This window comes from Chanos chanos, chromosome 12 (genome assembly GCF_902362185.1).
Source record: "Chanos chanos chromosome 12, fChaCha1.1, whole genome shotgun sequence".
In the NCBI taxonomy this organism is placed as follows: domain Eukaryota; kingdom Metazoa; phylum Chordata; class Actinopteri; order Gonorynchiformes; family Chanidae; genus Chanos; species Chanos chanos.
The window spans coordinates 6334087-6356411 of NC_044506.1; the positions used below are offsets into that span (position 1 = coordinate 6334087).

A 22325-nucleotide genomic window follows, 5' to 3' on the forward strand; every position below is an offset into this window, starting at 1 on the left:
AACTGGGTGTAACAGTGTCAACAGTTTACTTTGATAGTACAAGCAGTTCCAGGGCAACTCCTACCAAAACACAACTCCTGAAAAACGGTGAACACACGACAGACCGTGCTCAGAACAAAGTCTTTAGCAATACTGCGTTAAGGAGGAAATTAAACCCGATATATCTCTAGATTCTAACACAGGAGTAATCACCTTTTCTCCTTTTAGTCCTGTGTATTCTTACAGACGTGAGAGACTGATCCTGTGTGGTATTACAATACAAAGTCTCACTCCACTCGTACTCCCACTCACACCTTCCTCTTATAAGCAACTAATCAAACAAACCAATACCCAAAATAATACATACATACATCCACGCTAAAGCCACATGATACCTCCCAATAAATGGTTGCTAAAGTCAACTGTGATATTCTCTTTCTCTCCACCAGGGACTGGGAAAGTGCCAATACCCTGACTGAGTTCAGTTTGAGGATGAAGTCATACATTCTGACTCATGTGATTTGGAAAATGGATTCCAATTATTAACATCTTTGAAGAAACACAATGTGACATTAGAATTTCAGGAAAATCAAGTTCAATTACTATTTATCTGTTTTCTCAATATTTCTCAAACAGTGGAGTGGGAATATCAAAAGAATCGTATGAGAAATTTCTGTATCCACAATCAAACTTATAGACACTACCCATTTCTTATGTTCTTATGACTTGTCATAGTCCTGTGCTGTAAACTCATTCTAGCAAAAGCCAGCATTACCCAAAAGACTCACCAAGTAACTTCAGCCACATCACATTAGTATAATCAACCTTCTTGTATCATCATCTGTCATTAAACTCCACATCAGGGGTGAGCGCGAACGCAGTTCCCCACTACCAGAAATTATGCAGTCGAGATTCCCACATTTGGGGAATTCGCAAGGGTCAGCACAGCCGGAGTGCAATGGCTGAGCCTCGCCCTGGGTGAACCACCTTCTTGATCATGGTATCTCCCCTGCCAGGTAAGTATGAGTTGGAGACGTTCAGTCTGGAGCTCTCACTCATCCACACACACTTCACTCTGACGGTAAAGCCAACACATTCTTTATGGTAATGCTGACAAAACCACCGCATCACAAAATACCACTCTGTGACTAATGGATGGATAAAACTGCTACGTGGAAATTTTGTTTGTAAATATACATGGCTATAGGTACTCCCATGATGCAATAACACTGCATTTTATTACATGGCAACAAAACGCTCTCTACTGGCCAGCGCTGGTATGACAGTCAAAAGTCAGGTCAATTTTTTCTTTCTCCCCACCCGAGACTGGGAAAGTGCCAATACCCTGACTGAGTTCAGTTTGAGGATGAAGTCATACATTCTGACTCAGAATCCAAATCAGAACCTGATCCAGAGATCTGAATCTCGATGCTCTAACATCTCCTAATTAGTTGTGTCAAAGACTGGGGCAGCTTGATAAGAGCACAGCTGTGAAATGACAAATCATTTCAACAGCACACGACTCAATTGTTCACTTCAGTTTGGACGCCTCAATTATCTGACAAACTTATTAAACCAAGTCAAATGTCCACTAAAAATAGAAAAAAATGTCGCTCCAGTGACAGACAACATATTTGAGTCTCAATACTGTATTATCTCCTTAGAGATTTTGACCAAAGACTAAGACAGCTTGAGAAGAGAACAGACGTTAAAAGCAAAACCATTTCAAAGACACAAAGCTTAACTGTTAACTTTGAATGCCTCAAAACAACTGAGGATATTTTAATAGAGAACACTTGCAGTAAATCAAGGCTTTCATATGATTGTTTAATGAACACTGATGTAAAATGCTGAGATAAATATATCACAAACACTTTATTCTTTTCAAATTAGCTAATGATGTCAGCAACGCAAAATTACCCCATATATGCGTTACAACAATTAGCTGTACACATTACACTTATGACTGCTGAAGTGTGTCAGTAATTAAAGTTGTACATTTAAAAATGACACACGACAATAACTGCCCTATCTATACGTCACTTTAATTCATAATTGTTCAGAAATGGTAGAATCATAACAAAACCATGTAAGTTGCATGAGAACACACACTAGCCCCTACACAACTGCTTCAGTAAAGTAAGATTACTGCAAACAACCTCCTTGTATCATCATCATCTGTTATTAAACTCCACATCAGGGGAGAGCGCGAACGCAGTCCCCCACTACCAGAAATTATGCAGTCGAGATTCCCACATTTGGGGAATTCGCAGGGGTCAGCACAGCCGGAGTGCAATGGCTGAGCCTCGCCCTGGGTGAACCACCTTCTTGATCATGGTATCTCCCCTGCCAGGTAAGTATGAGTTGGAGACGTTCAGTCTGGAGCTCTCACTCATCCACACACATTTCACTCTGACGGTAAAGCCAACATATTCTTTATAGTAATGCCGACAAAACAACTGCATCACAAAATACCACTCTGTGACTTCTGGACCAATAAAAATGTGTGGAAAAAATACATTTGTAAAAATATCAGGCTGGAGTTACTCCCATGATGCACCACAGGAAACACATCATTGATATGAAAATGATTCAAATGAAAAGGGAAATCAAATACACTTCATATGAAGAGGGCATGCAGCTTAAATGAGAAGAACATTTCCTGAAGGTTCTGTCACAAACTGTGTGAAAAAGTGTCAGTAGATTACTTCATGATAACGGTTTGATACCAGTGGGTTGCCAGGAGTTCAAACACGTTTCTATCATTTGAACTGAGTTTATTATATTCGAAGAAATAAAGCCCCCAATTAAATTGAAAAAGATCCACGAATTTAACAAACCCAGAAATTGTGTGCGTCAGCTGCTATCGTTTTAACAACCATTTAAATGCTTCGTTTTCATTTTGAAATTTTGCTAACAGTGACCCGGATATGCATTGTACTTCCGGAGCAACCTCTGCTAAAATACGCACTGACTAACAGCGGATACATTATAGACCGTGCTCGGAGTGAAGTCTATAGCAATGCTAGGTCACAGACGACATTAATCCTGCAAAATGCTGTAACATTAAATAAAATGAGTGTCAGCATTTAGTAATCTACTTTATGACCATAGCTGTACTTGGTCGATGCTATGCGGCTTTAAAAATCTGGGAGTCTTGCTCGACTCGTATTATCAGTCAAACCGTTCGCACCGTCACACTCGCTAAACTGCTCCACACAGACACATTCAACCTCCCCGTAATATAACTGTTCTTTCAACCAAACTTCTTTCGCGATGAGATTTCGCCCCATTATTTCCACCTCCGTTACACAACAAACAACTAACACACAACTTACTCTCACATTTAAGCTCGCTATACTACTGCAGATGCTTTACGTTTATTAGTGTGGGCTGCACGATTATTACACGACTAGTACTCCAGTACTCCGTCCACTCCACGCATCGATCTAGTATGAAGCGACACTCCACGCTGCATTTCTCTACTTTTGAACAGTTTGATTTCCCCGAGAGGGGAGTGCACCGTTCCTGGAGGTACTGCAATACCAGGTCGATGCGTGGAGTGGACGGAGCAAGCCCCTATTCCATCTCCCTGTTCCAAAAATCAATTTAATATATGGTCCCCGGGTAGGGGACGTATCAGATATTAAACTGATAAGAACAGATACTACACTTGATCTTAGCCAAAAGGCCGAGAAGCGATACCAGACCATACCCACAAACAGACACTTAATCCACAAGAATAGACATTACCATCACGGTGTCAGCTAAATAATCCACAGTAACCTACAAAGAGGAGTGAAAGACCATCTATTAAAAATGATCAGATACCTTCCTTAGACCTTAACTACTTCAGACATGACTTAAAAGGAAGTTAAAAGACAATTTTCTTCACATAAGGCTAGTCAAGATGGCAGATCAGCCAATCACAATGGAATATAAATCAACTTTTTATTTTCAACGATTCTAACCTTCTCACTTAAACAAAACCGAACGTAATGGCAGTAAACAGCATAAATGTATCCAATCGAAGCTCTCGGAACATCTGATATAACTGACTTCAAAAATAAAATAAGTAAATTAACAAAACTGTACATGATCACGTGTCAACGACACGCCTCCTGCTGGCCAGCGCTGGCATGACAGTCAACTGCGAGGCGGAATTTTCCCTCCCTCCATCAGAAACTGCCAACACCTTGCAAGACTAAGTTCAGCATGACTCTGAATTCATAAATTCTGACTCGTGTGATTCTGAATATGGATTTATAATTATTAAAATACTTGGAGGAAACATGCTTACTGCCAGGTAAGAATGAGTTGGAGACGGCTGGTGTGGGGATGTGACTGGTGCATACGACAGCTGCTGAGATGGTGAGAGAGCAAAACACTGCCGACAATCGCTTCAAAACAAACCCAAAGAAACGTCCAAGAGGTTTGAAATGGGAGATCATTAACAACGTTTAAGAACAACGGATGTTTTTAACACTACGAGGTATGATGTGGCCCAATTCCATGATGCGACGATGAAAGCAAGAGTAAAAAGTTTATGGTTAATATGTCCTGTATTAAGCTAGTTGATGTACAGATCATTTAACAGTCTTGGTAATCCAGCACAGTAATGAAACACAAAAATTTAAAACTAAACTGTAATGTACGGTGCCATACTAGCATCATATCAACAGCTTTTATAACCATGATAAACTTCAAAGATTCACCCATTACCAGAAACACTCCTCTAATTAACAAAGGGGGTTCTAAGTCATCCACAAAATATTGTTACCTTCCCAAAGGGGCTGCCCTGGCCAAAAGTTTAGCGAAGCAGGTTTGGGACTGGCAGGAAACATGGGGGCAAGGGACTGAATGAATGGAGACCTAATTTCCCCTAAAGAATTAATAAAGTATCTTTAATAATAATAAAAAAAACATTAATGGTATTTTGAATTTGCCTCTCAGCAGCTAGAACTTCTGGTGCAACCACTGCTACAAAAAAAAAGCCACATTAAGGTCTAACAGGCAATGCCAACAGTGTCAACAAGCAGCCTCAGAGAAAAGTGAAGTTGGTTGAAAAACTGTTTGCGCCTAACTTCAATCTCTAGACTTATTATTCTTGGCTGTGAAGCATCAGCTTGTAACATTTCAGAAGGTTAAAACAAGTGAGAAAGTCAAAGCAGAGTCGCGACTACAGCTCCCGCCCCTTTGGACTTGGGTCCAATTTAGTGTTACAAGCACGTTGCTAGCAGACATGGTTTCAGATCTGAACATTTAAAACTGAGAATTTGTGGGACATGTAGGAATAATGTCTCCAATCTTCATTTCAACATGGACTATTTCATACTGCCATGGAACTTGGTTTTAGGCCACAGAACTCCTGCTATACATGTCGCCACTACCTTCTCCCCAGCGCTCCCAAGTCAGTTTGTACTTCAACTTCAGGCTTCTCTGATTGGAAGAAAGTTTTATACGCTGATACTAGGATTCTCCCTTCATGCAAAGCCCAAATAATACCGTAAAGGTACGCTGGCATGGAAAGAAAATGTACTTGCAAAGTCAACAAATTCCTCAATACCTAATCCAATCAATAAGCGGAGACAAAAACTCCAGAAGAATATATTTACATTTATTTTTAGAATAAATAAATAACAATTGTCCCATGATACTGAACTCAGGGGAGCAGTTGAGATCAGGTAGCAGAAGGTTGGGGCCTACTGGCACAAACTGATCTGTAAACCACTGACAGACGCAAAGTTCCCATCAGGCATGCTGCAACTCCCATCTCTAGACCTGGAAAGAGCAACTTATCCTATGAATGTCTTGAATGATATATTAGATAAATACAGAGATGAAAATGCCTTTGATGAGCTCTGCAGCAAGGTGGAAAGTAAAGCCGTAGTATAACATCACTGATCGACAATATTGGTTTCTTAGACTTCAAAACCATAGTAAATTCTCCAAATCTTTTTGCCTTTTCAATAAAGAAAATCTAACTCAACGATGCCTAAAACGCTGCTCAAGTTAATTTTTTATTTTTATTATTATTATTTTTTTTTTTTTACACCTTTCAACTTTGCCACCAACTAGTAGAAGTTTCCGAGACCCATAGACAGCGTTTAATTCTGCCAACCAAAACACAAAGTGCGCAAAAACCCCCGTAACATCATAGTACTTCACGTGTAATATGCGTCCTTCGCTCCGAGTTACACTCTCCTCCGTGCACCACGCTCCAAGTTATGAAACTTTGCGGAGCCTTCCGCGGATGCGTCTCAAAGTTTAATTACTGGAGCTAGAGGGCTAGTCGTTCAATTACAAAACCCAACCACACAAGCACTGCGACAGCTACATTCGATGTTGCAGAGAACCAAATCTTGGTCTTACAGGCCTGTTTCTAACATGTCTTCACGACAAACAGCAATGAGCTCATGTATATGGTCAAGTATACGCCACTACAAAATGTCAAACACCAACATTGCGCGTGACCGCTGACTAGCTAATTTGAGTCCCCAGAAACAAAAAAAAGGGATTGCAACAGATTTTTTTACAATTGAGACTACAATAAAGAATTAAAACAGTGAAAACTTACCTCTGCGGTCGTTCATCGCGTCTCCGTCAAACATGGCCTTGTTTTCGAAGCGTGTCGTTCCATTCCAATTAGCCATTAACTCCGTCGCAAGTTCGTGGTGAAGTTGCTGCGTATTTGTTGAAAGCAACTTCTGCTTTTCCTAAGCGCAGGCATTATAGTCGCAATTTATGATAGAGAACGCTACAGCGAGCGAAAGAGTTTAATTAGCTTCAAATTAAGCAATTTACTCGAACAAATCTAGAAATTGCACTAACCTTCAGGAGAGACCGGGAGAAGTGGACTTACCTGATGTCAATGCGCCCCCCTAGTGAACGCCCCAAACTTCAAATGATGGACAGGTGGTCCCGATGCCAACCATGCTTCTCAGCCAATCAAAATCCTAGCTTTGAAAGTCTGGGCCAGCTTCGCATCTTGTTTCTGGCGCCTGTAGGAGGTTGAACGCTACATGAAAGTGATTGGACTGTTTTATCGTCAGTATTGTATAAGACAATGCCCTAAAACGCAAAAGTAACCGTTCTAGCTTTTAAAAATGTTCATTCCCAAAGCTGACCGCAGTGTTTATTTTCATTTTTTTTCTTAACGGTAAAAACAACATTAGCTTTGTTTTGTAGTACAGTGCGGTGTCGTTATTATAAATAACGATGCTGAACTGTCTTTAAGCTATAACGCAAGTGGATATATACTTAAAGAACCGTTTGGATATGTTAATTCAATTAATAGCATCACGGGCCGTTCTGGTCGTAGGCTGTCATCATTTATTCCTGAATTGATTTATTTGTTGAAGGGTCAATGACGTGACGCTAATTTTCTTGTGTCCATATGATTTAGTTAAATTTAAAAGGGTTTAAATTTGAAAATACACTTACAAATTAGTTGCATACATTCTTTTTGTTTTTTGCTTTTTTTTGAGGACCTAGTCTAAAAATCCTGGTTTCAATCAATTTTGAGAGAATATTTGGAGGATTATTGCAAAGATGTCAATGTGGTGTAACTGTAAAAAGTTTTTACCAAATAATTAAACTTGCTTAAAAAAATGTGAAATTCTCAGCAAAATACCCTGTCAACTAGTCTGGCATAATCTTACATTAGAACTATTTAATGATAAATAAAAGTAATGGAACACCATTGTTTATTGAATATTATAATTAATTTGGGGAATCTGCTCTTTTTTGGTGTTTGATTTCCAAGTTAATGGCGTGTCACACTTTTTGTAACTTTCAGTTAAGAGAGAATATGTATTTTACATTGAAAAGTGATACTAATATATTTCGAGTGTGTAAAAAAAACACACCATTTGGAGTATCAGGGAGTATGTTTTGCCATTTATTAAAGCATTTTCAAACCAGTAAGTTGTTTAGTAGTAGGGTAGGTATATGGAAAAGAGAAAGATGTCTGAGTTGCCTTAACATTGCTTTGAGTCTCAAGGGTCGTATGTTTGCGTATTCCAGTCAGCTGCTCATGAACTCTGCCTGCTGGAGCCAGCTTTATGAAATTAATGCACTGCTTGTAATTTGCTTCAAATAAGATTTTTTTTTTTTTTTTTAAATCAGTAAATGTGACGTAAACATACAGTATCGCTGTTAGGAAAATTGTATGTCCTCGCGTAAAGTGAAAGAGAATGTTAAGTTTCAGACACTGAATGTGTTTGGTTTGTCTTTGAATTGTGATAAGATAGTGTTCCCTGCTCATCGTCTGAAGAGAGCGGCTCAACGTGATGTGTGGGTTAAGAGTCTACAGATGTACGTCAGCTGTTTTTTGAAGATCCTTGATCTGGAATGAGTAGGACCAAGTCAACTATTTGAGCGAATTTGTTATTAGTGATTGAAAAACGATTTTTTGATAGCCTAGTGTTGATAGTACTGATTTTATGTTATTTTTTAGCCTACAGTTTAATTTGCTAGAATAGATTGTACAGTTTGACCTCCTCAGCATGCCACGTTTAAATTATTCAGACAAAGCTTGTGACAGTAAGTCTGTGCTATCCATGGTTGGCTGCTGCTTGAAATGAAACCTGTGCAATGCTCAGTTCTCAATTCATTAATTAATAAATGTGCAGAATGTAATAAAAACATCTCAATAACATATATAGTGTAATCAAAACTTCTGTTTAGGTTGCAAACTAATTAGGTCATGTCATTTCAGTTTACTCTTGAAATATTGCATACACACTAGTTTTAGTTCTTTGTTTATTTGTCTGTTTGTTTGTTTGTTAGTATGTTTGTTTGTTATCTGGTGATCAGTTGACTGCCTAGTCCCTGACAGCCCTAACATTTTGTAACCACGAGTGTTAAAAGCTCATTTTTGTTGAGATTTTGCTGAGATCGAGTTGCCTGTTGTTATTTTATACTGTGAAGTGTCTTGTCTTTCTGCTCCAACTGCAGCAGCAGCATCAGCACCCCTGAATTTGTGTCATAATCATAAGCCTCATCTTTTATAAATTCATCTTTTCCCTCATGCTGTCATATACATTGAACTGAAATCCGCAAAAATATTTCTCTCTTCAGTTTGCTGCTTTCTTCTTCTTCTTCTTCTTCTTCTTCTTCTTCTTTTTTTAACCTAAAAGCTCCTGTTGTATTTAACTTGTTCCTTGCGCTTGTTCCTTGATGCATTTTCAGTGGTGATGTAACCAGCGTGCAATAATAAAGTAGCAGTGCTTGTCTGTTTCTAAACCGCCCTGATTTCTGTTGTCTTCCTTTTTGGTGTCATCCATTTAATAAATAATTATAACATAGAATAAAGAAAGTAATGATGGAACTGCAAACTCATGTGATCACTACACAGGATTCTGTATTAAAGCTCACCTTTATTCATTAAGCTTCATTCTCCTATGGAATAATTGTGGAGTTAAGTGAGGATGCATTCATTCATTTTCTAAGCCAAATATCCTAATTAAGGTCATGGGGGGGGGGGGGGGTCACCAGTCCATCGTAGGGCAGACACACAGACAAACACATTCATGCACGCCCGTAATTTAGTATCTCCAATTATCTCCTGACTTAGATGTGTTCGGATCGTGGGAGGAAGCCGGAGCTCCCAGAGGAAACCCACACAGACATGGGAGAACATGTAAACTCCACACAGAAAGGACCCTGGCCGCCCTTCCTGCTGTGAGGCGACAGCGCTACCCACTGTGCCACCACGCTGCCCAGTGAGGACACAGTCCACAGTATAATGTAGGGTTTAAGCACCCAACCACACAATTATCATGTCACTTGAGAAAATCCACTGTCTGCAGGAGCTATCCTCTGGTATCTCAGTAGAGTCTTAATGTGATGAAACACTCATACAAGGATGCCTACTGTCTGCAGGAGCCTACTGTCTGCAGGAGCTATCCTCTGGTATCTCAGATGAGTCTTAATGTGATGAAACACTCATACAAGGATGCCTACTTCTGACCCAAGGAAAACCCTGTGACAGACAGTTTGTATGTTTAGCTTGATGGCGTTGAGCAAGACAGACTTCCAGATTCTGGACAGTAGCCTTTAAGTGGCAGGACTGTAAGTATGGGATTGGGCTTGACCACAGTGGTAATTAGGCCAAAAATGGCTGCTTAATGGACAGGTTGTCCGGTTCCCCTACAGTGATAGTTCTGACTTTAAAAACAAAACTGTGTATGTGGGAATTTGGTGTAGATGGTTGAGTCAGAACATTGTTACGGTAGCTGGTCGTGTCTGTATACTTAAGTTATTACAGTCATCATAAAGTGGAATGCACAAAATGCCCTGTCTGTTGTTTGAGCCAAGGACAATGATGGGATAAAAGAAAAAAAGATGAGTGAATCTCTTTTAATGCACAGATGAGTACAAGGCATGCAGCACTTTTGCAATGTGCCTGACCAGCATTATATAAACCAGCGTACGCCGTAGATATGAGATTTTAACTTAAGCACCAACTGAAAGTTATTGACACGTGGCAGTGACAATCAGATCGTTTTATTGAGATGAACGCCAGTAAAAACATCCGCCTCCAAAAAAGTGCAATTTCACGAGGGCTGCAGTGTCTACATTCTGAAAGGTTGAGCAACGAGACCGTATCCTGGAAACCTTAAGAAATGATCCAGAGGAACATCGTGCGTGTGGGTGTGATGCCAGAGGTATGTGGGGTCTGGGATAAACTGTCCTTTCAGTTGTTCAGTTATTACAGCACCATAATTTGGACTGAGGAAACCTGCCGCTTCCTTCACATTCCCCGTTTGGAAGGTATCCGTCGACCCAGTTTGCCCCTCCACCTGTCGGACCCAAACTCTCCCCTTCAGTGCCGAGCAGTTACCCTCATTTGAAAGGCTGTGGAAAACCCTCTGGGCCTGTGGCAGAAACTCCAAGGTTTGGGCAGATTTTGGGGATGGAGGAGGGTTGCTGTCCCTTTGCAAGAGAGATTCTATGGAGAATGGGCTGGTGAACTTGATGGCGTGTCTGTGATCCAGTGCAGCCCCTTTTGCTTTCTGATATTCAGGACCCTCCTTAAACAATGACTCTGCTTTCATTTTGGAGGAGAGCTCAGGAAACATGTCCAGCATGCCTCTGAAATGACGCCTGAACATCTTGGGTGTTATCCGATTCTCGTCGACCTTCCAGAAGTTTCTTTTCGCATTTGGGCACTCTGGATTAATGGGTATCTGGGAGGAGGGGGAAAGAGGATGTATTTTAATGACCTACACCAACTCAGCAGTGAGAAGTGCATTTTGAAACAAGCCAGCATGAGCCAGTGTCCATCCTTTACTGCCTTACAACACTAATGATTTGAGCTGAGACACCAAATTGGGCAGGTGTAGGAGAACACACTGAGCAGTCTGAGGAGGTTGTTCTATTGCCTTAAATGTGCTGGTGTAACAGGGCCTAAGAAATTGGTTAAATACAAAGTGCGGTACCCACAGCTGATGCAAGTTTTTTCCGGAGGAATATAGAACGAATGTGTCGGCATTTTATGACGTTATTGTGGTAAATTCAGGACTTACCTTTATGAAACAGCTGTTTGACGATAAACACACCCTGATGACGTTTTCAAAGCCCTTTCTGTCACCGGAGACAAATCTCTCCAATTTATTCATCAGCTGAAAAAAAAAAACATATTACCATTTAATACGCTGTTTTTCTTAGAAGAAAAACATCCCTATTTCACCAGAATATGTGCGGTTTAAGATTGTAATGGAACTTTTGAACAAAGATTTAGTACAAAAGTCGCATTATTGGCGTGTATTACCTCACTGAACGTAAGCATCTTGTTTGGAGAACCTTGGATAACGAAGGCGATGAGGCCGACGTACGTGTTGTATTTCTTGCAGTAACGTTTGTACTTCCTCTTTTGTCCCTGATAGGAAAATGGATGTTGTGTGTGGCTCGTGTCCAAGCAATTCTGCCCGTCCATGTTCTGCATTTCGGAGATGCTGTAACAAAGTCACAATGTCCGGTGCTGTCTGTCAGAAGCAGAATACAAGACAAAGATGTCTCTTGGGTATATATAGGATATAAGGATAATGATGCCACTTCAAGGTGTGAATTCCATATAAAGTGTTTCCTATTCATATTGTCATTAGGTAATCAATGTTGGGGCGGACCCGTCGAATAGCCCAGAACAAGACTGGGTAAATGACAAATTTAGTTGTTTAAGTTTTGCAGTTTTACTTGTAATTACGCTGAACTAAAATGTTCAACAAACATTATGTAATTCCGTTAAAACAACAACAACAACTACAACAAATAAAATAAAAATAACTCCCACTTATTTATGACATGGATTTTGCCGTGGATGTTTAGTTTTGTATTTCAGGCGTTTATCCATGCTACACTATTTGTTTCTTTATTTACAGGCCTACACACTGACACTTTAAAATGTCTTGAAGTTAGCATGTTACTTTTGCGAAAGAAATTCCAAATAAGAGATAACAACTTTGTATCAGCATTACGCGATGTTAAATATTTACCGCTCTTTGTAGTCGTTATTTAAAAAAAATCTCCACATTGTTCACAAAAGAAGTAGTTGATTTAATCTGGGTGGATGAATTCATCTGGCGAATTCCTGACATTCCAGAGGCGATTGCCGTGTTAAACTAATACATATTTAGAGCCCTGTGAATGTAACTGTGAACAGACTTCATTTAAGTTCTTATGGAAGTGATAATGGGTGGTAGAGTTCGTAACTATGCTAACAGCGATGTTACACAGAGTTAAAATGTTCTTTTACTTCATTTAAAACTTATATATATATATATAGACATAAACTTCATGATAGGCATAATCATCTGGAGCTTGCATCTGTTCGGTTGTACTAAAACGCATCCTGCAGATGAAAAGTAGAGAATGGAGCACTTTTTAAAAAAAAAAAAAGTTAGGAATTGTGGTTTGACCCAGTTGGACAACACCACCAGATGGTACTGTCGAGCGCAGTATGTAATGAGCTGATTTTATAGCACCATCAGGAGTAAAAGTAACCTATTTGTCCCGATGTTTTATATCAGATTGTGAAATGCATTAACATTTTTCATATATAGGGGTATGATTGAATTCTATGGCTTTGATTTAAAACTTTGCTTTTTTTCCATTAACCAAATTCTCTTATTCAAAGCGATTCACTTTTTTTTGTGGACAGTCGGGGATACAAATGCAGTTTGACAGAGAGACATCGCGGTCAGGGATGGAGCCTACACGCCTCTCGGTCACTTGTCTGTTTTCGCCACGCAACAAGCAAGCCACAAACATATTTATTTATTTGTTTATTTATTTATTATTTTGTAAGTCAGTCAGTTAGTTAGTTCTGTTTGGTAACTTTGTGTTAGTCCTTTAGATTCCCGCTATCTATTGCACTCCGCCCAGATTTGAGTCTGTCCACACGCGGCACGGTTATGACGCAGAATCTCTGAGATTGTGGGCGGGACAAAAGTAGTCGTGAAGCTGGGCTAGGCAATCACATGGACAGACTTTAATACACCCCAGATTTTAACGCAGACAAAACAACAACAGATCGGTGAGTACTCACATATGCATATTCGATTCAGCTTGGTCTGTGACATTAGACAACCGAATGGTGGGATATCAGATAGTTTTTTCTCCCCGAAGTGTGCAGATTTGATTTAGGCTACGACCATGTGAACAGTTAGAGCTTTGTCTCGCTCAAACCGGTTTTCTGTCGGTGATCTTGATTGGCAATCGTCGATTTCTGTCTGTTCACGACCAGCGGGACACTGTTGGTCGTTGTAAAGTTAAGAAGGACATCGTTTGAAGTGCAGTGTCCAAGATGATATTGCATTTGTTAAGAGAAATTGTATTACATGTGTGCTGCTGGTGTGGCAGTCGACTGAATCACGAAACGTCGAGACCTGCGATGCTGTCACATTGTGCAGAATCTAATCGACACATCTTTGTGTACTAAAAAACAAAATAAGAAGATTAATGTAGTTTTGAACGGATACCTGCTAGGTTGTACAATTTAGTGTGCACCCACAGTTTGTGTTTGTGGTACAAGAAGCCGGCACGAGACATCATGTCTCCTGCTCTAACAATGCATGGCGGTCTTCGCTCATGACCACTTTTTTTAAAGACTCTATCTAGATGTTTGTTAATCTCAGGTTGGTTTTGACACCTGGTTACGTTCAGCGTGCACCGCGTGTTTGAAACATAGTTACTGATATGCGACCGATAGGGCCGTCGGTAAGTGCCGGTCCCGATCGAACTGCCCTTTAAATGTATGAATCACGCTCACGTGCTATCGATTGTGTCAGAGGAAGCAACATGGTAACTAATGTAGCGTGCCGTTATTAAGTTTACAGTTGAACAGTGGAAATGAACAGGAATGGAGGAGGCCTGCAATATCGAGCAGAAAAATCGACTATACGTGCAGCTATGCATGCAGCCCAGTGTCGCATGAGAGGGAGGGGTCGGCAGAAAGTCCCAAGCCAAGCCTAAAAAGCCCCTTTAAATTGATCGACTGAACATTATACTTGTCCGCGCGAAGCCATTTGCTGTATTTCATTGCCAGCTTGAAACGGTCTCTTTAGTTTCATGTGCCGCAAGCTGGGAACTGCCAAACATTTCCGTTGTGATATGTAACATCTCAGAGCGTTGTCTGTCTGTAGGTCGTATTTCCAAACTTGCCACATTGTTAACATGTTCGAGTGGAGTTAAACCCAATTCCACCATCTCATTCAGGTGATGAGACTCTGCGGGTGGTTTGAGGAGTCTTCAGCACCATAGCCTGCTATTGATATGACGTTTCTTACAGAAGTGCGTGTAATACTATTTGCGCTTTTCATCCTTGTTTTCAACTTTCAGCTTGACTTTTGTCTCAAATGTGTCATCAGACGTTGATCATCTCGGTTTAACGCTGTTCTCTTAGATCACAGGCCTCTTTTAAAATGACTTATTTCAGTGTATTCACTCACCAGGTTGACTTCTCTTATGCAGCGTTGGATTGAAACGTTCGTCAATAGGTCACTGTAGCTGTAGGTCAGAGGTTTTTCTCAACAGGGCAACTGTGTCTCATGACTACCAAGTTCAACGCATTTAAGCCTTCGGCTCTGAACGGTCAAATCGCTGTTGCAGGTGCAACAAATTTTGTATCATATGGTTGCTTTTTAAGTTTTCATATACCCTCTCTCTAGTTTTTGGTGTCATCCTTTGTTGAACTTCCTGGTGGCGTGTTAAAGATGTTTTTGGAGTCGTTTGCCATTTTATAATCTCCCCTTGTATGTACTTGCCAGTGAAATGTGCTTGGGCAGCATTTATAGTTTAAAACCCATGATAAAAGAAGGTTTCTTTCAGCAGCGATCATTTTTATATCGTAAAAAGTTGTACAAAATAAATAAATAAATAGAGGCGAGCACATTCTCAGGGCTGATGGGAAATGTGCAGAGCTTTCCTCAAGAGAGTCTCAGGCCTCAAATAAATCCCACCACATGACCTTCTGTCCCCGTGCCAGAGAGGGGCGGCGCTTAGCCTCTGAGTGACGCGCGGGATTCCAGCGGCTCGTGGCTGTCAGAGGTTCTCTTTTTTTTTTCTGGCAGTTTTGGAGTTTGACGTGTAGGACTCCCCCTCCCCCCCCCTTGTTGAAATTCTTTCATATTTTTAATAGCTCCAAAGTTGCGGTCAGTGCGGCTTGACCGCTGGACCTCATCGTGCCAGAGAAAGATTCCATCGTTAAACGAGAACAAATGAAAATCAGGAGAAACAACAAAAAGGACAACAACAACGATGACAAAGAAAACAAACTGGAGAGAAGATGCTTTGCAAGACCCACGTGAAGGTTGTTAGACTCACACTGACACAGTGCCTTTGCTTGATTGACTGTCTGCCTAAGCAGCCAGGAGCCTGAATTGTTCTAGCAAGTATTCGAGTTCAGCAGTTGTCAGACATCAGTCGAAACTTATCGAAGTGCCCAAATACATATAGCCCCGAAGGTTGAAGTACTACCATCAGTTATTCTGGGCCCAAACTTAAGAACTGCTCGTTTGGAGTATCCTAGGACTGCGTCTTGACGGATGTTTTTAAAAGTAAAGGCGCACCATTTTATCATTGCCATTAAATAAGGTGCAACTCACTGTTTTTCTTTTTCTTTTTTTAAACCTGTGGTCATCGTTGCTTTCTCTTTCTATATGAGCTGTCTCTTCATGTTCTGTTTTTGTTTGTTTGTTTGGTTGGTTTTTTGCACTCAGCTTATTGTTCCTGTAGATGTGCATGGCGTACACTCTCTAACTCCAGCTTGAGCTGAGGGTAAACCAGGTAGAGATGCGTGTTTAGCTGAGGTGTGGAGCAGGGCCAGCTCGTAAGGCTGTTTTTAATGCAATTAGACTCTTCATTACAACAGCAGCATGGGAGATCAAAGACCACTCGTCCACATGAAAGGTGCGTGTTCTCTCCAGCTATAAAAAATCATTAGCCTCAGAGCGATTTAGCTTCAGTCTCTTGGCCTAGCTGAGATGAATCTGAAAAGACATGCACACGCTCACGCATGCACACACACACACTCACACACACACACACACACACACACACACACACACACACACACTCACACACACACACACAAGACCACCAAACCCCAGCTTGCTGCTCTGCATTGCACTGTGGAGTTTCCAGCACAGCCCTAGCGTGACCCACGGCCGCGGAGTTTCTAGCGTAGTGCTAGTGTGAACATTGGCCTGTAATCAGGGTCACGGAGTCACGGGGGACTTGAGAACTTATCATCAAAAGATATCTCGTTTTTTTGTTTGTTTGTTTATTTTTTGTGGGGGGAAAAAACTTCCTCATCCGTCTCATCCCTCTACCCTTCCTCGTGTGCGCGATTCGTATCGGCCCCTACAGAATGAGAATAAACAAACAGATTTTAATCTCTGCCTTTGAATGCTGGGCCAAGGGTGATGGGCATCTCCCCGTACTTGAACCCTGAGCAGTGAGAGGTCACGTAATTGGCCACTGGTAAACAGCTATCAGCCACACACAGTGGCAGCTGTCTTCAGGGGTTTTTTTCTTTTTATTATTATTAGTCGTTGATTTACGTTGATATTAAAAGAAATATTACAAAGTTAATACAGATAGCTGAGATTAACGTGGTCAGATTCTTACAAATCGTGTGGAAAATATTGTCATTCACTTTAAGATCGCAAGTTTGAGTTATTATTCCTGATTTTCAGGGCACTAGAAAATGAACAAAGAAACAAACAAATAAAAAACACTTCCTGGTGAAATGAAGTTGGCCCGTTGGGTAAGTGTCTTTTTTTTTTATTCAAGCTAAACATCTGTGTAGAAAAAGAGACATCATAAGTTTAATAGCTGTAACTGCCCATTCCAGGCCACTTTTTATCACTCGCATGTTAAAACAGTATTCGCCAACTGTGTGTAAGTTGATGAGGGCTTGATTACAAATGAAAAATCTCTTACAAATTAGCACTAGCTGAGTCATCTGGATTCTCAGCTGCTAAGACTAAAGAGAGAACGTTGAACGTGGAAAACAAGACGTGCTCTTCGTTCCATCAGAAAAGCAAATTAGCCATGTGACCTGACTCCTAATAGATGGTATAGCCCACCATAGAGGTGCCAAATGACAGAGTAACCCAGGTGCCAAAGACCAAAGATTTTACCCTCGCAAAGTCATAACATTTCAGTGAACATACACATGTATGTATGTATTTATTTACTTAGTTATTAGACATGTTGGAAAGCCATGTGGTGGGTAGTTATGTCGCAACAATACTTTTTTTTTACTGTTTCTTGGCTTGCTGTGTTGCAGTTTTATTTTGTATGTGTATATATAATGGGTGCGGGTGGGGGGGGTGTTAAATAAATACGATTTGTTTTTGTTTTGATGGTGCTCATTTGTGTGTGAGAACTGCTTTAGTGCATTGATGCAGGGTTTCCTGTAGTGACAGATGTGTGTGTGTGTGTGTGTGTGTGTGCAAAAGATGCTGAAGATATAAATGCAATGCATCAATCTCCGGACCTCCACGGCAGTGCGTTCTCTACCATAAGGGGTCTCTATCTGCAGATGTGCTGAACCGTACCATCTCGTCCCGTTTCTACAGATGGGTTCTGGAAGTTGAACTGGAAAGGTCTGGAACATGGTAAATAGTGCAGTAACCCAGTGCTTGGGGGTGTGTACTGCAGTAAGCCATGAAGCACTGAAATGAATTTGCTGTTGGCTCCGTCATAATGTTATATATTAGCACTTATTTTTGAAGAAGTGTTGAAGAAGGTGGTTCTGGAGGAACTTAACTCAAACAGGCTTTTTTTTTTCCTGTCCTCTGGTGCTTTTCCCTGCTGACGAGCTGTAATTTACTAAGATTTGAGCAGGAACAGTTTGTTGAAGACAAGCGATTCCCTAAAGCTGTAACTGTGTAGTCTCTTTCCTCAAGAGAGCGAAAAGGCTTTGTTTAGACAACAGTCAAATCAAGCTGCTTTAAGACTGTAACATCTAATCAGAGAAGTTTTGCTCTGATGTGGATCAGACATGTTGTGTTCTCGAGTGCTGGGCACGTTCTAGAATGCACGCCGCAGCGTTGAATTGATTTTTCTGTTTCTAGAGTGCACAGCCATCAGGAGACCCTGGAAGTCAGTTCAGCGATAGATAAAATTGAATTTAATCATAAACCTGTGTGCTCCTACGTTTGCGTGTTTGCGCTGATGTGTGTGTATTTTCGTGTGTTTCTTTTTTGTGTGTGTATGTCTCGAAGGCCTGATGTTAGTTGTAAGTCATTAAACTTTTGTCATCCTGGAGTCTGCAAAAACAAAATGCTTCCGTCAACTCAACATTGTCTCAGAACACATAGCCAACGCTTCATACCCTGCTGCAGTCTTGTATCTGCCCACATTGTGAAGTGGGTCTCTAGAGGAGTCTGCAGGAGTCAGGTTGTTAGGGTGATGAGATGAAGAGTGTGTTTGCTGCTTATGTAAACACAGATCCTCCCGGACCTCCTTTTAACCCTTCATCTTCCAGGGTCCTCCGAAACCCTTCAACGTTGCATCGTTCTCACATGCCCTGCGTGACCACGTCGTCTTATGTGAGGGCCATACGCGGACCGATTTGAACGCACGCTCCAAATAACCCTCAGACCAGAGCTTCCGATACTGTTCCATAACCCAACTGCGCTCGTCCGACGCCTACACACCCCGACGAGTGTTGGTTGAGACAAATTAGCATGGCAAAGGAGATTTGAACAAACACACACACAAAAAAAAGGGACTCTTAGAGGATTAGCCTTGTGCCAGCTGGGCTGACAGTCAGCGTTCTGTGAAGGAAGAGAGAGAAAAGGCTGTAAAGAGTCAGGGGAGAAAAAAACCCACCACATTTAGACCATCCCGTCTGCAAGCCACTGCTCCGGAACGTTTCGTATCGCGTTTGACGGAATTAGAGGACATGGCGCGGCTCGCGCTTGTCGGGCCAGAACCGGTTCGATTTGAGGTTTTATTGTCCTGCTGGTCTCTTTTCTAGCTGAGAACTGAGTGTGAGGCTGGTTTGAATTAGCGTTGCATAACTCTGCATGCGTTCGGTTAGAGGGCAGGAACATGACAGTATTTCTTTCATTATCAGTAAACATGTGCGTGAGCTCTTCGGCTCAGGCGCCGTGACCAAGTAAGCGGAGGTCTGCACGGAAACTATTCAAGCCATCTCAATGAGATGAGGTGTCAAGTAGCCAATCGGAAGTCTTCAGGACAAACGGGTGGCCAATGAAAAGAGAGCTCAGGGGAAGAGGTTATTGAGAAAAGACACAACGTGTCAGTCACAGGTTACTGTAACTCCCCCCCCTCCCCCCTGGACACTGTCTGTGTTTGTTTTTTTCACAGATCTGTTTGCTGTTCTCATCTTGCAAAGTGTTTATCATACAAAAGTTAGGATGTGAAAAAAATCTCTTAAATTAATCCAGACGACGTCCATGGGTGGCCGTACGAATCCGCAGTGACGCAAATTAGAGAGTTAATCTCATGATTGACGAAAGGGGGGGGGCATCCCCTCGCTATCATTTGTTTATTTACTCATTTAATTAATTTTAATTGTTATTTTCTCTTGGTCAGCCTTGTGTGGGAAGCTATTGCTCTGCTTCTGTAACTGAAGAATAAGTTAAAAACAAGTTTTATGAGCAAAACCTCTGTTTTTTCCCCACAGATCTGAGTTCAGACTTAACCTCTGTTAACAGTAGGCATGAAGAGCATGCCAAAAGAAAAGAAAAAACAGCTCTCTGTTCTCTGTACCATAGCAAGTAGTCAGAATGTACACATCAACTCTTTTTGAATCTCTAAGATACGCGTTACTCAATGAGACCTCCTCAAGGCCAGAGAGAGAGAGAGAGAGAGAGAGAGAGAGACGCATCTGAAGGACTATGGGGGTAAAAAGGATATCACACCCCACTTCAGTGTGTGTTTTAACGGGGTAAAAGGAAAAGCCAGCATGGTTGAATTAGGGTTTTATGTGGCCAATTACACTGCTCTTTAAGAGCCCCCCCCCGCTGAAAAATTGGAGATGCCCCTCACACACTGGCAATCTGGGTTACTAATTGAAGACAGATCTTATGGCAGAAATGTGAGTATTGTCTTGCTCTCTCTCTGTCTGTCTGTCTCTCTCACTCACTCTCACACACACACACACACACACAAACACTCATAAGCTCTGATCAAAAACGACTGGCTAGCATTCTCTGGCTGCCATCCCCACTCGTTTACAAAGCTACGGTTTGTTTTTGAACAGCCTGATGAGCAGTTCCCATTCATTTCCATTTTTTACTGTAAATGAGAATTAATGGTCTTACTATGGCCAAGGATATTCTTCGCTGCTTTTAGTCTGAATAAGGAATGACCAAATCTACAGAACATTGTCCCCAAGTGGAAACTAGCAAATGTCCTTACTGGATCCCCACTCAACAGATATTTACATACACAGAGGGACATCTGCTTCAAGAAGCTAAACCGTACACACACACACACACACGCACACACACAGAGTCTCTCTCTCTGTGTCACACACACTCTTACTATCTCTCCCTCTCTCTGCCTCTGTGTCATACATACACTCTCTCTCGCTCTCCCTCTCTCTCTGTCACTGACTCTCTCTCTCCTCTGACTGAGCGACTGAGCTGATAGTTGAAAATGAAAGCACAGTGACCTGTGTGATGAGGTAAAGGCCTAGGTCAGCCCAGAGTCACAGTCACTGTTAATGTTTCGCTTGAATGTTTCTCTCAGGAATTCAGGGCAATACAGAGAAACTCCCATCCCCCTCCTTTTCTTCTCTACTCCCCCTCTACACTCTCTCTCTCTCTCTCACCCTCCCTCCCTCTCTCTCCTTTTTTTTTTTTCAAAAATACAGTCCAGCTGTAAGTCTGAGACAGGAAACCCTTTGACATGGCGGTAACATTTGTGTGGTGTGTCTGAAAACACCCAGCTGCAGAATGAAGGCAGGAATGACCTGAGCAGTATAACAGACCAGTCGGGCTTTGACTAGCCTAGCATCAGCCTTCTGCTTTTTTTTTTTTTTTTTGGGAATAAGTTGTAAGCAGAGTCAGGAAAATCCAGACGTGGCCTCCGTTGGAACAGCGGTCAGAGACGGAGTCAGTGGTGACAGAGGCCAGGTGGCACGAGGAGACATACAAGACATTCCGGTCATTTTGGTGTTTTTCTGGGTTTGTTTGCTTTTTTTTTTATTTTTTTTTTTTATGTTTCCGGAAATCTCTGTAGTAACTCTGTTGTCCGGAAACTAAAAGTGAATAATCAATTTCTGTCATCTTTCTTAGTGATTCTGAAGAGGTTCTCTGTTTGTGTGTGTGTGTGTGTGTGTGTGTTAAGATAAGCGATTAGAGACTTCTTGTTCTGGTGTACTCCCTCAGCGGGCTGCCAAATTTGGGAATGCCTGACTCTTAGATTACAGTAACAGCTCTGATTCCCAGAGACATCATAAAACTGAGCTGTGGAAGCGTGTGTGAGAGAGAGGGAGAGAAAGAGAAAAAGAGAGAGGCAAAGAGAAGGAGAGAGAGAGGGAGGGAGAGAGAGAGAGAGAGAGAAAAAGAGAGAGGCATAGAGCAGGAGAGAGGGAAGGAGAGAGAAAGAGAAAAAGAGAGAGAGAGAGAGAGAGAAAAAGAGAGAGGCATAGAGCAGGAGAGAGGGAGGGAGAGATGGCCTTGAGTTATGCTTGAGCGATGCAGACACAGCTTATGCTGGTTTTTGCTGGTTGATGGTGAGTGTAGAACGTTCCGGAGCGTCGAGTTGAAAGTGTTTGTTTGTAAATGTGAGAGAGAGACAGAGAGAGAGAGAGAGACTGGCCTAATGCACACTGTGGGGAGTTTAGGGTCGTGTGTGAC

At 41.5% G+C, this 22325-nt stretch overlaps 3 non-coding genes across 3 annotated transcripts; all 3 read right to left on the minus strand.

Annotated features, from left to right (window-relative positions):
• Positions 1 to 839: 839 nt before the first annotated feature.
• Positions 840 to 1003, minus strand: LOC115825803 (U1 spliceosomal RNA). Its single transcript, XR_004025763.1, has one exon. It is a non-coding gene; the product is annotated as a U1 spliceosomal RNA (small nuclear RNA).
• A 1173-nt stretch (positions 1004 to 2176) lies between these two features.
• LOC115825792 (U1 spliceosomal RNA) lies at positions 2177 to 2340 on the minus strand. Its single transcript, XR_004025753.1, has one exon. It is a non-coding gene; the product is annotated as a U1 spliceosomal RNA (small nuclear RNA).
• Positions 2341 to 3491: 1151 nt separating this feature from the next.
• Positions 3492 to 3682, minus strand: LOC115825817 (U2 spliceosomal RNA). The gene has a single exon (XR_004025775.1). It is a non-coding gene; the product is annotated as a U2 spliceosomal RNA (small nuclear RNA).
• Positions 3683 to 22325: the final 18643 nt, after the last annotated feature.